This window comes from Zootoca vivipara, chromosome 2 (assembly GCF_963506605.1).
Source record: "Zootoca vivipara chromosome 2, rZooViv1.1, whole genome shotgun sequence".
NCBI lineage: Eukaryota > Metazoa > Chordata > Lepidosauria > Squamata > Lacertidae > Zootoca > Zootoca vivipara.
In genome coordinates this window covers 74,226,261-74,241,793 of record NC_083277.1, presented here as the reverse complement: position 1 = coordinate 74,241,793, position 15,533 = coordinate 74,226,261, and the positions used below count along the sequence as shown (strand labels likewise).

Below are 15,533 nucleotides of genomic sequence, written 5' to 3'. Positions count from 1 at the left end.
TTTTCTGCAAGAGGAAGCCGTCAGTAAAACATTTGTGTGTGCTTAATGGCCTCCTTGGCATAATACCACTTAAAAACACAGGCCATGTTTTCCAACATTGCTTTCTGAAGTGGCTTCAGATTAGTAACACTTTTAAAATGTGATTTAAAATTGAAGCCTTATCTGAAGATATGTAAAATGCACCTACCCTGTTGGCCTATTTTCCTCAGTATGATATTTTACAGTGTTGGGCAATCCTGTTATACCAACAAGATATACAGTGGAACCTCGGTTTATGAACACCTCGGTTTATGAATTTTCGGTTTATGAACACCGCGGACCCATCTGGAACGGATTAATTCACTTTCCATTACTTTTAATGGGAAAGTTCGCTTCAGTTTATGAACGCTTCAGTTTATGAACAGACTTCCGGAACCAATTACACCCATGTTTCAGTTTATGAACGCTTCAGTTTAAGTACTTCGCGGACCCGTCTGGAACGGATTAATCCACTTTCCATTACTTTCAATGGAAAAGTTCGCTTCAGTTTATGAACGGTTACTCCGCGGACCGTCTGGAACGGATTAATCCACCTTCCATTACTTTCAATGGGAAAGTTCGCTTCAGTTTATGAACGCTTCAGTTTATGAACAGACTTCCGGAACCAATTGTGTTCATAAACCGAGGTACCACTGTACAAGAGTCTTTTGAATATTAGGAGTTTTGTTGGAGTACAATGTAACCAACTGACCTAGCCCTAGAGTATGTACTGTCTGTCTGGTAAGCTGGTGGAAAAAGTGAGCTAAGCGTATAAGTTACAGAAGTGATGAATTTTGGTTTGGATGAAGATGCCATTCAGTGTTGTTTCATTGTGGTTCCTCTATATTGTGATACACCTAAAGAACAAGATGGTGCAGAATTTGCCACTGAATTGAAGTTTAAGGTCCAGATAACTTGGGACAGGCCAAATGCACTGGTTCCACTCCATAATTAACTTCTTTTCAATGACTCATGGAATTATGGGAAAGGTAGTTCCCATGTTCCATCTCTGCTCCTAAGCCTGGTGAAATGGGTGGCCTCTTTGACCGTGGTAACTATATTTCCCATTACTGTATATGGATTGGTTCAAGAGTTCCTAGGAACAACCAGGCCCAATAGCAGGCTGAGGCCTCAACAATGGGGAACTATACTACTAGTAATTAGGGATATAGAAATGGCCTGACTCCCCATTTTTCAGACTTGAAGTTGATTCGAAATATTTTAAACTCTTGCATATGTGATGACAAAATTATTTGTTATCATTGAGCATTTTGTGTTCCTGCAGACTCCAGTTAATCTGTGCATGATGCAGAATGGATGATACTCCTAGTCCAAATTCACTGCTGAAATCTTGTAAATTCTGACATTGACACTTTGACATTGAAAACTTTGTCAGAAACATCTTGGTGGGTACACATACTGCCTACTCTGGATGTAGAGAATAAATTAATAAATGTCTGCTGTCTGACAAAATGAACAATGCTTCTATCAGCTGAAAATGGTACAGCTTGAGGAATTGATGAAGTCACATAAATAACCATTCTTCTGTTCTGAAAATGGTTTGAATCAAAACATACCTGAAAGATATTAATGTACAACCTCCTAGAAGCAGCATGTTAAGCAAGACATTTGTCTTGTTTAGGGTCAGTGCTTAAGCAATAATCTTAACTTGCATGTCTTGGGGTTTTATGTGTCAGACTCCCTTATTTATCTACTTTGTCCAAGGCTTTTGCTCTAGTTCATCACTGGTCTTGGCATGGCTAGAGCAGATTTACGACCTTCCTGGAAACTAAATTTCTTCTATTGTCTAGGTTGCTGGTAGTAATGGAATTAACTTACCCTTTAATAGTTCTTCTTGTCACAAAGAATTCCAAAATGCTTGACACAGTGGCTAGCCAGAGTTGCTTCTACCCACTTCTGGGGTGAAAGCAGTAGCTACCACTGTCACCAAACCCAAATAGCTATTCAGGGTGGAGAATAAATTATCCAGGTGAAACATATGGGGGACCTGAGCAGCAGGTATGGTCTTTCCTCAAAGAGAAGAGAGCCAAATCCAGTTTCAGTTAGCTTCCTGCGCCATGGCCTTAAACCATGTGAAAGAGAATCTTAATATATAACCATGTTGCCTCATGTGCAAGGACAAAAATGTCCTATCTTTGTAATTAATTACCCTCCAGGCTTATACTGATATCAAGTATATAACTTACATTATGCTGGGTGGAACCAGCCTATAGAAAACACAACTTATCAAGTGGTGTGATGTAACCAGGTAACTCCCATGCCTTGAACAGTAGCAACGGACATACCTTATTGTTTGATTTCAGTTACATGATACTGTTGTTGGGTTTCAGAGCCTTTCCAAGGACTGTATATTCTGTACCTTGCTTCTTGGGAGGAGTACCTTTGAATTTGGTTCAGATAACTTTCAGTTCCTCATTTGAGTATCCACAACTGGCTAATGGCCTGGCTAAACATGAATGTGTGAGCATGTGACTACTTGTAGCAAAAATTGCAGCTGTTTCATACCTCCCCTGGTCCTCCTGCTTCCAGGGGCAGTCCAAAGCATTTTGGTGTTTCAGACTAAATGCCCTGCTGCCGCCCCCCACACTTGGGGTGTGTATGTATGAGGCTCTGCAAGGGCTTTTTCTCTTTCTACTCCACTGGTGGTGGTGGTGGGATGTAGGAAGGGCTTTCCCCCCATGCTGAGACTCCGTGCCCTGCAGCGAACTTTCCCATGGGCCTCCTTCTGCCCCCAGGGGCAGAGAGAGACCAGCAGCAAAGCAGAGTGGTGGAACTCCCCACTTTTGCCGAAACAAGGTGAGAGTGGGGCGTTCCAGTGGCGGCAGAAGCAGTGGGGCAGGCTGGGTGCTGCCTCTTGCATTTCTGCCACCTGAGGCAGCTGCTTCACCCTGCCTCATCTGTGTGCCTGCTTTGCCTGCTGCCACACTGCCTGGAGCTTAACCATGGTTTGGCTTAGCATTACATCTGAACCTGGGCTTGTGATTTGTCTTGCTTCAGACAAACCATAAGCTGTAGCTAATGGTTTGTTTGGGTGTGTGTGTGGGACTTGCAGCTCATGACTTGTCTGGGGAACGCAAACCACCATGAGTCTCGATTTGGATTGATGCCATGCCATGCCAGACCATGGCTTTGCTCCAGGAAGCATGGCAGTAGGATGACCAGAGGAGTGAAGTTGCTGCCATCTTTGCTGTGAATACATACGGTATATGCTTACACATTCGCCTTTAGCCATGGGTTGGCTTAGCATTACATGCAAACTGTGTCAATGTCTTACTCAACTGAATCTGCAGTCACCTTGTCATAGCAATCAGAACTGCTTGGTCTGGGAAATATTCTGTGTGCTTTTAGGTGCTTCATCCTGATAAGAACTGCAGAAAAGGGACATGGGTTCCTTTCATAAATAAGTAATCTAGGTTAATTGCCCTCCAAATAGACATAATCTAAAATAGAATTGCTGTCAAAGTTCTTAACATTCCATGTATGCATTTTAGCTATTTAATGTGAAATATTTATTATAGTTCAGTTGTGCTATTTTGTCATTGCACGCTTTTAAGAGGCTATGTACTGTAACTCTTCATAGTTTTTTTTTAATAAGCATCCCAAAAAGATGTAAGATGTGACTCTGTAAAGCTATTCATCAACTCATTACTGGGTATATGGGGATATAAATATTTCTGTATACTACAAGTTATTTTTCAAGGTGGCATTTCCTTTCAAATGTGAGATAATTGTCAGAAGCCTTTGTTGCTTGCGAAGTTTTAAAAATAGACTCACACTACAACTCTAGAAAACATTCTGAATCCCATGAAATTGGATTGGCACACCGGATAATGATAGCACAGATAGCTCAATTCATATCTGACTGAGTGTTACATTCATCACATAAGAAGTAATCATGTCAGACTTTGACCACTGAAAATTATCTCAATATACTTTATTCGACCGATAGTCAGAAATAAAAAAAACATTTCTCAATACAAAGATAAACATATAAAACTGAAGGCATCAGAGGGATAATAAAAATATAAAAATATAAAACTGATGGCACTAGAGGGATACATAAATGGGGTATGACCGCGTTACTAAACCTCCTACAGATAACCCACATCAAGACATTTGATTATACGTTTCCAACACTGAAAATTTTGAAGCACCCCTTGAAACAAACGAACAAAGCTAGAGTTGATTGTAGGCAGGCTGGAGACATGATAATTATTCTTTTCCTCAGAGGCTATTGCCTTAAGGTCAGGGATAGAGAACCCCAGGCCCTAATCATGGACCGTGGGACTCTCCCATGCCACAGCCCCTCTCTGGGTGATTCTGGTTAGCAGGAATATGTCATTGAACTGTGATCATACCTCTTCCTGGCTGACTGGAATGTAGAAGCCACTGACTTTCATTTGGCTGGAATGCATCCCACTGTACTAAGGTCACATCCATTGTTCTTCCCACCATTGCCTCTGGATCCGAGCACCACTGACTTGCAGGCACTGAAAGCCTGTAAACGTTGAGAGGGGAATGGTTACTAACAAACTAGCAACTAAAGAAGAAATTTTAAAAAAATCTTTAATGTATTTTTGTCACATATACTACCCAATTAATCATGTCCCTTAGGCAGTTCACAGATTTCAGATAAATAAAATATGAATACAGTCAACCAAATCAATTAATATAAAAGTTGCACCAGGAGACAAATTAGCATAAAACCATATAATAACATGGAATAAATGGTTGGTGGATGAATTAAGATGGCCAGTAGTTCCTGGGAATGGGCCACAGACTTGTAAGCTGCCTTCTCTCTCGTGAGAATTCTCCCTTTTACTGCCCCCATCATTATGGTTAATAACTACGTCGGCACTGACCTTAACACTGTTTCATGTTAACCAATGTTCCCATTGTGCCTATGGTTTGCCGAACGGCTTCAAAATCTTGATTGTAGTAGAAACACTGGTTAGGTTGATGCAATTTAATACCTAGCCATGATAATGGGTTATGAGAAAGGAATGGAGAAATTACTGTATGACAGGGATGGGGAACTGGTAACCCTCCAGATGTCAGCCCCACCCATGGTTGGTATGATGGGAGTTGTAATCCAACAACCACTTGGAGGCTGCAGATTTCTCATCCCTGCTGTATGAAATGTAGATCTTGGAATAGAGAGTGTGTGATTATGTGACCTGTTCAAATCTCTTGGCTAAGAATAGAAATCAGGATTGTTACCCAAAGTTCTCGTGAGCTCTCATACATACACTCCTGTTCTCTCAAATGTGTTTGCCGAACAAGAAGAGACAGTAGTCTATGTTCAGCTTTTAAAATGTATACCCAATTGATTACGGTAATTGAAAGCTGAAGAAAACAAAATGTGTGTAGGAAACTGGTGTTGGGGTAAGCCACTATTAAGTGATAGCTGCAAAAGGGTATGTTTTTCTGGTTATCATTGGTGATTTTTGAAGAGCAATGGGACTGGCTTCACCCTTAATTTTTTTGAGACATTGTTAGCACAATATCTCCAGAAGACTGCATACTTTTTTGTCTGTATTGGGAAGGACCATAGCTCAGAGGTCGAGCATCTGCTTTGTGTGTAGAAGGTCCAGATTCAATTCATAGCAGGTGGGGATTACTCCCTGTCTCTTAAACCCTGGAGAGCTGCTGCCAGTTGGTGTAGACAGCACTAAGTTATATGGATCAATGGTCTGATTTGGTATAGGGCATCTTCCTGTATGTAGAGGGGATTTTTTTTGGGGGGGGGGTAAAATGTGTATCAATAGCCTCATAAAGAAGCATATTTGCTTGGCTTTTCTTCCTGGAATGTTTGTTATGTGTTTTTTTTAAGTACTGCACTTTTGTATTTTAGCAGAGACAGTGAGTTATACTAGCCAAACAATTGTCCTCTAAACTATTGTAGAATGTTAGGGAACTTTGTTTTTGTTGACCACCTTCCTGAATCCTCTGTTATTCGCCTGCCTTGAGCAGCTGTCATTTTCAGTATGATATTTATATCCACAAGAGTGTCTGTAGAAGTCTTTCTCTAGAGACTTAATTGCATTTCCTTTATGAGAGATTTGACTTTCATGGACTGAACTTGACACAGAGAGACCTGCTTCTCCTCCTCCTCACTACAGTTATTTGAGATGGCAATTTGATCATTGTCATGCTAATAATGAATCAGACCATATGCTTTCTTTTCTATAATAAAATATAATGCATAGTCTCAAATGGTCATCAGTTGCCTGGAAGTAGGGCAGGAAGAAGCTGATTAACTGAAGGAGGATAGTGGCATAATAAAAACATAAGAAGAGCCCTGCTGGATCAGATCAAGCCTTCATTTAGTTTAGCATCCTGTTTTCCAGAGTGCTCAACCAGATGCCTCCAGCAAGTCATCAAGCAAGGCGTGGATGCAATAGGCCTCCCATGTGTCCATCCCTCTTAATGGGTATTCAGTGGAATATTGTTTATGAAAATGGATCTTCCACTTAGCAACCCTGGCTGATAGCTACTGATAGATCTATACCAAATGATTTTACAAAATCCTCATTTAAAGTAATCTAAAGCTAGTGTTGGTAACCACATCTTGTGGTAGTGAATCCATCAATTATGCATTGTGTAAAGATGTGCTTTATCTTGTCTGTCCTGAATCTATCCACAAGTGTCATCTAGTGCAACAGCCTGCAATGTGGGGATTTTTTTGCCAAACATGGGGCTTGATTCCATGACCCTGAGATAAAAGGTCTAATGTTTATAAGCCTGTCCCCCCCCCCCAAAAAAAACCCTTTAGATGTTAGTAAACTGAAAAGTCCCAAGTGTGTTAGTCATTCCTTGTAGGGAAAGTGCCCTAACTCACTTGATCACATTGGTTGCCCTTTTTGCATTGAATCCATTTCTGTACTATGGGGCACTATGGATTTCAAATACAGTCACACCAGAGATTTTATAGAATGACATTATGATACTGGTAGTCTTATTGTCAATGCTTTGCCTGGAATTTTCCACTCTTTTTTTTAACACTACACACTGAGTTAATGTTTTTGTTGAGCTATTCATAATAATCTGCTTTTTATCTGCCATAACCCTATTTTTTGTTAAACTCTTTTAATTATTGTACTGTATCTTATATTGTTGTACCCTGCCCTGAGACCGTAGGGTGATATATGAGTAATAAATCAAACTATTATTAACATTAATAATGAATAACAATAAACCCACAATCTTTCCAAATTACTAACCGTCAGTTGATTAATATACATGTGAATTTGGGATTATTCAGCTCTGCTAAGCTTTCACACTGTTGTGTGAGGTTAGTTAAAAGCAACCAAAGCAAAGTCATGAAGTGCTCTTAAAATGGCAAAATGCTTAGGTTAATGATGTTGAGGAAGATTAAAAAATTATCTCTCTTTTAGATGAAGTCATTATTTAAATATATATATAGTTACTGGCTTTCCTGTTCCATTCTTAAAATCTTTGAAGAGAAAATGGTGATAGTATTAATGAGAGCAGATTAGGTTATTGTAGGAGGTACATTAAATGTATCAAGCCCAGCTGGTTGCATCGTATTAAACTGCTAAGACAACTGCAGTGTTTTTATGTACTGTACTTTGATCATTGAGGATAAGATTTCTATAACACCTCACTTTTCTCTTCCAGTATTAAAATAAAATGGTGCCACTTACAACTAGAATGGTGAAGTAATAGCAAACTAGGGGAAGGCCCCAGTATAATATGTTAAATAATAGTGGAAGCTTGCTATCTATAAATAGGAGGATGCAGAAACATTCTGCTTGTGTTTTCTTAGTCCACCTCTTATATGCAAGAAAAAGAAATTTTGGTGACAAGAAGACTGTGTCACAGAAAAGTTCAGAGCCTTCTTAGTCTGTTTTTTTTTTGAATTGCAAAATGCTGACTCAAAAGCTAGTTGGGTGTGCAGCAAGCTACAGCACATTACTTTCTGCATTAATTAGAGAGGCTGTTGCATGTATTGCAACACAGCTGCCTTGTAATAATTTTGTAATATGAAGAAATTTTAGATTTTTATGCAAACCCTATGCTTTACTAATGTATGGAACATTGCTTTATCTGAATGTTGATAGAGATGTGTAGTCTGGGGCAAAACCAAATTGAACAGTTTTGATGCAGCCTAGTCTCCATTTCTATATTATCTAAATAGGGAGCACCGTATAAGTACCGCTCCCATGACTCACTCCTTGATGTGGTTGGTTTATATAGACTCAGCTTAAAGACTTGGTTATATGTAACTGCACCTCTGTTTTTATATTGAATCTGCTCCATGTATGGTTTCGTTATTGCTTGTATGGTTATGGGTTAGTTTGTCCATATGTTTTTGATAAAGCAATACAAATTTCCAAAAGGAAAAAAAACCCCTATTTAGATAGAGTATGAGGAGTGAAAGGAATGATTTAAACCAGGCATCCCCAAACTGCGGCCCTCCAGATATTTTGGCCTACAACTCCCATGATCCCTAGGTAACAGGACCAGTGCTCAGGGATGATGGGAATTGTAGTCCAAAACATCTGGAGGGCCGAAGTTTGGGGATGCCTGATTTAAACTCTCCCTTCATTTATTTCTATGATGGGCCCATTATTCTTTCTTTAGATTTGCTTATTTTTCTGAAGTGCCTATTATGCTTGGAACACTTTCTGTGTGAAGGTTTTGTGGTTTGAAGACTTCTCTTGAGGTTGCAGTCACATGTGTCCATTTGCAGTAAAACGGCAACCACTGACTTGTTGAACATCCTTTGACGGAGCTTTCAGAAAGCCACAGCCACTAGTGTGCAAGATCAAAGGCAAATGAGTGACTTATTCAGTATTTTGGACAACTAATAAACAGCTCACTGAAACTATGCTTTAAAAAAACCTTATTCAAGGAAGTTATTCTAAAGTAACTCCAAAAAGCTGCCTCCTTCAAGTAAGACACAATGCTAACTAATCACTGTTGTTTTTAGAGAGATGAAAGTGACCCCTTGGTTTGAAGAGGCTGTAAACCTTCCAGTGGCTTGCTTAAGGTGGTAATGCCTAATAAGAAACCAAGTTTTTAAAGTTCAAAACATAACCAGACTGGTTACCAGGTTTGTACATTCTCAGGAGATAGGGGAGTGTCAAAATCTTTATTTTGGTGCTTTCTCCCCCTTCATTGATAATACTTGAAGGATCTGTATGGAACCGGAGCCCTCTTAAGGCATATTTTATACAAGTTAAGTAAACATGCGGGGGGGGGGGCATGGAAGCAAGCACACCAGCTCCACCACCACCAAACCTGCCATTCTTCTGATTTCCCTCCACAAATGGGAAAATCGGGGTTATAAAATGTGTGGGAGCCTCAGTGAGTGCAGGAGGTTTCCAGCTTCAAAAGACTGCCTCCAACCCAGAAGAACTGTTGGGGATGAGAACATGTGCTTGTCCCCATGGCCCCCTCTTGTATGTTTACTTAACATGTATAGAGAACACCTGAAGAAGGCTTTCGTGTCCTCTGTCATTGTTGTCCATTTTCATCTGTTTCAGTAGTGGGTGGGTTCTCTTGGAAAGCAAAGAGAAAGTGCAGCACTTGTGTAAAAATCCATGCAGGAGGTGCTTGCGTGGTATGGGATAAGATGAGTGCTGGGCTTTCAGCAGAACAAGCTTCTGCAAAGTATGAGTAGAGAAACAAGAAAATGACTTTGGCAGTAACAGAACTGTAAATGTGTTAAGTGTAGAAGGTGGGGTGGACTGGACTGGGAAGGGAGAAGAGCCTAGAACATGTGTTTGATGGGGTTAACTTTAAAAAGATTTAGGAGAATGAAGAAGTCATCTGATTGGGAAGTTGATACAGTGGTACCTCTACTTACGAATAACTCTACTTAGGAATGTTTCTACTTACGAACGGAGCTCCATCCGCCATCTTGGATGCGATTTAGATAGGATTTTTTCTACTTACAAATTTTTTCTCCCAAGGCATTCCTATGGGATTCGACTTACAATTTTTTTTTGACTTACGAATGTGCGTTCGGAACGCATTAAATTCGTAAGTAGAGGTACCACTGTATTTTTGATAAGGCATAGGCAAACTTGGCCCTCCAGATGTTTTGTGACTACATCTCCCACCATCCCTGACCACTGGTCCTGTTAGCTCGGGATGATGGGAGTTGTAGTCCCAAAACATCTGGAGGGCCGAATTTGCCTATGCCTGCTTTTGTTTCTAGCTGTTGGAAAGTAGAGGTGTAACATTTCTGGAATTTTTGAAACCATTTAGCCTGCCTCCTAGGGGGAAAGAGAAATATATGCAATATGTTCTTCTCATACCTAAACTTAGATTGCCACCTTGAGATCGTGATATGTATTGTGCGTAATTTAGCAAATAATACTACATTGTTTGCTATGAATGTCTTTAAAGTTTTATTCAAACAACAATTATATACGGTAGTCAGTGCTTAAGAGGGACCTGCAAGTTGCTAGACCTAAAAGTGAAAAAATGTATTTTGGATTTTGCTAGTTGGCAAAATAATAATAAAATAAAAATTGACAATGGGAATGTTTGACACTGTAGTAAACAAAAGGGAGGCTTTATTAGTGAGGGTGGCTTGTATCCAGAGAACTGTGCGATTAGCTTTGCATACCAAGGAAGCTTTGGAATTGTTTTTCTCAAATAGCAGTTCCCCTTTCTCATTTATGGCATACCTCTTTTGAACCAGAAGAATTTTATAAGCCGTTTGTGCTATGGAGTGCACTTTCCAACTTTAAAGGAAAAAGGCCTAAGATTTCCCACCCTTGAGGTTGCAGAAGGCTTGTCTGAGGCAAAGTGCTCTTTCAGCCCTTTAAGTGAATCCTATGTCTTCTAGGTGAGGCATCACTTTTAACTCTTAAGGTAGCATTTATGAAATGGCAGTTGGCTTTTATACTGTAATGCATTTGCTACATGACAGTAGCATTCCCCTCAGTATTTTGGACAACTTCTTAACGAATGCTGCTATTGAATTGTCATTTGGCTCCAGTCTACTTTGCGGGAGTTCAGTTAAATGTGCCTTACTTAGAGACCTCTGCATGAGAGGACATTGGAGGTGCTCCCCTTCACTTCAGTGAAACCAACAAATGTAAGCCTCATTTTTGAAAAATGACACATCAAAAGAATGAATAGACCCAAAATAGCAGCAAGAATCCGCCAAGGTCATTGAGCAATAACCATGGTAGAATAACTTGTTAAGAAAAAAACTGCTGCTATGATGAAACCTACTCTTACCTTTTGGTGTCTGAAGAATTTCAAAGTCTCTGCCAGAGGATGCCACTGTCACAAAGAAGAGAATTGACTGTGTAACAAACTTCATTTTGAGGTCATTAGAAACCACATAGTTAATAGATCCTTTTTTCTTAGTGTCTCTTTTTCAAATTTTTTAAAAAATGTTTTCATGGTGGTCTGATTTACCTTTTTGGATAGTAATGAAAATTAACTGAAATAAATGCACTGATTGTGTTTCTGGTGCTGGTTTCCTTATTTGGCTTGATGTCCATGTGGTGGTTGCAAGCTCCAGACTGCTCCTTTCTTATAAAACAACTTACAAAGAAACATAAGAGACCAACTTATACTAAGTCAAACCACTGATCCACCAGCTCAGCATTGCATACACTGATTGGCAGAAGCTTTCCATGGTTTCAGGAATAGGACATTCACAGCTGTACCTGGAGATGCTGAGGATGAAGCCTGAGACATTTTGCATACAAGGCAGATACTTTACCAGTTAGCCATTTCGCTTCCCAAAGGTCTGCTGAAAAGTTCCAAAAAAGGGGGCAAGGGAGGTTTAAGTTGAAACTGAGTGAATTAGACAAAGTCATCTCAATGAGAAATACAATTTACAGAGAGCCCACAAAGCTCCCTTTATCTCAAGCTAAATCTTTCTTCCCCAGTGATATAGGCAGAAACAGGACTCTTGAGGAGTTATTAGAGCAATGATTGTGCAGTTCTTATTTATTTGTTGCTCAGTAGCTGCAATACTTTCTTCATGGAAAGACTTCTGTTTCAGAGGTTGTTTCCTTTTCTCGGAACATACTCTGAATGTGATATATCATTCATATATCAATCATACCACAGAACTGCTAGGCTGATGGGAGTTGACATCTGGAGGGCACTAGGTTGGGTAAACGTGTGCTATATTACATTTTGGGATGCTTTTTCTTCACCTGTTGTTTCAATTTGCAAATGTTGCTATTGCAATGGCCTGTTGCTAGTGACATCACGAGTGACAAAGCAATAAAGGCCTACTTACATGCCAATGCCATTTTGTGGGCATTTATTTTCATAGTTTCTTAGGGCTACCGGCTGCACTGCTGTGCAACATCAGTGCTTGATTGCTTATATAGCAGTATTTGAAGCTATTTGGCGGTTCCTTCTTTCCACACAGTCATTTGAGGAACTATTAGAGTTTCTATCCCACCTAACCTGGTATTTAGTTAGCATTCAGCTGGACAGGGCAAATTTCAGCTGCTGTATTTAATTTTGTGATCACACACTTCTAGCTTTGTGGTCTGCCCTCCTGGGAGCGTTTGTAGATCTGTTCTAATGAAGCTGATAACTTGTAGATAAAGACACAATCTCTCTCATTTTCTTACAATGGAATTTTCAGTGTCACTTCATTTTACAGCAAACCAAGTTCAAACCCGGAAACTCAAGAATTTTTATTTCTGAATTGTAAGCTTAGCTCCCCACCCTCCTTTAAGCCAAGTGTTGGATGACTATTGACATTCAAAACTTTAAATACATTTCAATTCCTGCTACAAAGTTGTCTGGGTTTTTTTCATTAAATAGGTATTAAGTAAAAAAAATTAAATAAGCATTAGTTTATTGCACAATCATAGTATAAGCTGATTACTTGTAAAGCTGTATATTGAACATTCCATCTGAAGTTTAGTTTTGCATATAGTGAGGCTTGTTATTTAAATAAGTAAAGGATGAAGTGATTCTGGAGGGACTTGTTTGGAATATGTTCTGGGATGTTCAGGCATACAGGTATATTCAGAACAGACCCATGATGAGTGCTGTACCTGGAGCTGTGACAGTGTTGCGTGAGCACAGGGCCAGTAGTGGCAATTGCACCAGGTAGGGAACTGCCGAAGTTCTGAAGCAGAGAGCTTGTGAGATAGGAGCCTCCCATCCCCTTAGCCTACTGTGGTTGTCCTTTGGATTTGCTGCCGCTCACCTTGTGACTCCACCTTGGTTCTTACCTGTCACATTATGCCCAGAAAATAGTGTAGGTTTGGATGTGTACAGTGGTGACAGTGGGAACTGAAGTAGGAACAGGGAGAACTGACCTGAGGAGGGGATGAGAGCACCAACCTCTTTCATGGCCACTGCCTTGGCCTGCTTTGTGAGGAAAAGACAAAGTGTTCAACGTGTTTTTAAAGTGCTTTTTAAAAGAATTCGCATTACTATACGCCCTTGCATCATTTTGTCTCTTTTATCACTATACGATACACCACATGATGCAGTATTTCAGACCGTAGGAGTTTACAGGAACACTGCCTAAGGTGTTGGAACTTAGTGCTGAAGTACTGGATTATCCTGCAAACACCCACCAGTTTCCAACCCGTGTTTATATATACCTCAGCTCTTCAAAACGTAGCTCATCTTTATTGGAATAGGACAGCCTCCCCCAATGTGGTACCCTCCAAATATTTTTGAGTACAAAACAGATTATCACAGGTCACTGGTTGGAGCTGATAGGAGTTGGAATCCAAACTGGAGTTGTTTCTTTTGAAAGGAGGTACTCTCTTAATTTGAGGGCCATAAGAAAAGGGTTGACCAATTTGCAGCTAAAGTCTAATGAATTTCACAAGTACATATTAAATTGAGTTATTGTGACCCAGGTGGCACTGTGGTTAAACCACTGAGCCTAGGGCTTGCTGATCAGAAGGTCGGCGGTTTGAATCCCTGTGACGGGGTGAGCTCCCGTTGCTTGGTCCCAGCTCCTGCCAACCTAGCAGTTCGAAAGCACGTCAAAATGCAAGTAGATAAATAGGAACCGCTACAGTGGGAAGGTAAACGGCGTTTCCATGTGCTGCTCTGGTTTGCCAGAAGCGGCTTTGTCATGCTGGCCACATGACCTGGAAGCTATACGCCGGCTCCCTCGGCCAATAATGTGAGATGAGCACGCAACCCCAGAGTCGGTCACGACTGGACCTAATGGTCAGGGGTCCCTTTACCTTTACCTATCATGATGGAAACCATATAAAAGAGCATGCACCAGTCTAATTCAAAGACAAAGCCAAAATTTCTAGATGCCTTAAATGACAGCGCCGTAGAATACTTGCTTATGGCAGCAAATCTAGACCTGTTATTGAGTGGCTCCCAGGACTTGGTAAAAGAGGTAAAATTACATTTAAAATACCCTACATGTTTTATTTATAATTTTAATTATAATCACATTTATAATCTGCCCTATCCTGTTGGTTTAGTGTTCCATATATACACGTTTAATCTGGTTGTTAAATGTCAGCCCAAAGAGGAGAATTATACAATTGTTTTGCAAGTATTTTATTTTGCCATTCAACAACATTTCTTGACTCATTTAAATTTTTTTAAAGTAAAGTGACTTTTCTTACTTTTATTTCCTGAGAATTCGCCATCTCAGAAATAAACCATTCCATAATGTCTGTCTGATATTGTGAAAGCCTATGCAAGTTTGCATGGTGCATATGAATATAATACTTTTTTTTGTAATCTGAACAGTGTGTTTATAGCCACCCTCAATAAAGTTACTGATTTTATAAGTAAAGTTCCCTAATCAGACTGCTACCCAGAAATTACAAACAGGTTGTTACTGAAAGGTTGTAACTGTGGCTGGGTTTATTGTTTTTTCTTTTATAAATATTTTGGGTTCTGTTTTGTAACATACCTCAAACTTCAGGTATTTTACAATCTAGCCCTTCCAACCGCTTTGTCATTGCTATTTCTTACATTAACTTCATGTGAGCTAATCTCATTCACATTAGCTGCACATGAGCTACTTTCTCACATTAGTGTCCAATGCATGAATTGATCTTTCTCTTCTGATGCTGTAAATGTAAGAAGGGTTTTGGACAATTTGTCATGAATGAATTTGAGGGATTGGAACTTTATTTGGTGTTCTTAAATGCTGTACCAGATAAATCAAAATTTGTGTCAGATATTTTATGATGTAGCATGGAGGATTCTTTCACTCAGATCAGAGCAATACAGTGATGCGAGCAAATTCCTTACTGCTTGAGTTATTCTTTGTTTTCTGTAATTTTAGCTGCCCCAGGAACAATTTTGCCTACAATTGACCACAGATTACAGAAGCTAATTCAATACCATCAAGATTCTCAGTATTTATGGTTGATAGTTGGCTCAATTTGTAACTGGGTGATTTTCGAGTACTGTACTCAAAATTTAGAGTATAGAAGCACATTGAAAATCTTAGGTCAATATGCAACATCAGCCACCAGGAACACACACCAATTTGAACCACCTGTTGGATCCCAGTAGTTTCCTGAGCTTTA

The 15,533-nt window shown here is 39.8% G+C and overlaps 1 protein-coding gene across 2 annotated transcripts in view; it reads left to right on the top strand.

The window, feature by feature from the left end:
- Positions 1-15,533, top strand: part of CPEB4 (cytoplasmic polyadenylation element binding protein 4) — a 60,647-nt gene that overhangs the window by 16,630 nt on the left and 28,484 nt on the right. The gene's annotated exons all lie outside the window — the stretch shown is intronic.